Raw genomic sequence first — 1,276 nt, 5'->3', positions numbered from 1 at the left:
TGAAATAAAATTTTAATTTTTCCACTCTTTTTTTTCGGGAAAGATTTACGTGCTATTGGGTTGTAGAACACATATTGTTTATTCATAAGCTTTTGTTTGAAGTTAAGCACAAAGCTACACAATGAGATAAATGGGCTCTGCCCATCACGGGTATCGAAACCCGGTTTTTAGCGTTGTAAGTCCACAGACATACCGCTGTGCCACTGAGGAGCTAATTATAATTATCAGCGACATAAGGTACTTCCTATCAATCAAAACTGAAACTGTGAGCTTTTATGCTTGAAAGGTAGATATCTATCATTAACATCTGATCAAAGCAACTACCGGTGTAGATCAAAATTAAGATTTAATCCAGTAGTTAATTCAGTATACGGATATAAATTATTAATAATAATAAAATGATTCATCAGTTTACCTTGGCCATACAGCCAATAATATAATAAGAAGTCCGGCCAGTTTGTGAGGTCTAGGCTAGTAAATAACTTACTCTTTCTTTAAATGAAAAACGTCTGTAAAGTCAGTTAGGGTAAATTATATGTGATCGGACATCTAATGTTAATGATGGTGCCAGTGAACAGCAATAGATATGTTGGTATAATAAGAGTTTGCTTTTGTTTTTTTGGAAGTAATGTACAGAAATGTCAAATGTCTAGGACATAAATACAAAATAACGTCAAAAACTTAATTACTTGGCGAACACTCTTACCTCCGGAGACTGTTCGCAGGGAGTCCGTGCTATAGTTAGAAATACACCTATTGTTAAGACAGCTAAGGAACTAAATAAAACATTATATTAAGTCAAATGTGTCCAGTTATAATAACAGATTATTATATTAACAGTTTTTTTCTGAAATGATTTTTAGGATAGTTGAATCGAACCAGATGTAATAAAGTAATAATTACTTATCTTATTCACGTGTCTGGATTAATGGATTAACGGTTATATGTTTTGTTAGTTTTACAGAGAGTTAAATATAGTCATGATTAAAAGATAATAATAATAATAGCAAATTATAGTGGAACCTCGAACTTGGAGAGATTGTACTATTACTTTACCAAAACAATTTCTGCTTTTTTAGGCTACGTTCATCTGCTTTGTATAAGAATATGTGAGTAAAATTAAAAGTTCTATCTACCTAAAAGTTGGATCATCAAAACCAATGTAAGTTCAGATATCTCAAAGACTTGGTAACATTGAACAGGCACTTTATTCAACTTTTACCAGTCGTATTTTATTAACTGTAAACAAAATTGATATTTTCTTCTGTGTAATGTT

This window comes from Limulus polyphemus, unplaced genomic scaffold (genome assembly GCF_000517525.1).
Source record: "Limulus polyphemus unplaced genomic scaffold, Limulus_polyphemus-2.1.2 Scaffold6315, whole genome shotgun sequence".
Taxonomy (NCBI): domain Eukaryota; kingdom Metazoa; phylum Arthropoda; class Merostomata; order Xiphosura; family Limulidae; genus Limulus; species Limulus polyphemus.
Note: the sequence above shows the minus strand (reverse complement) of the source record.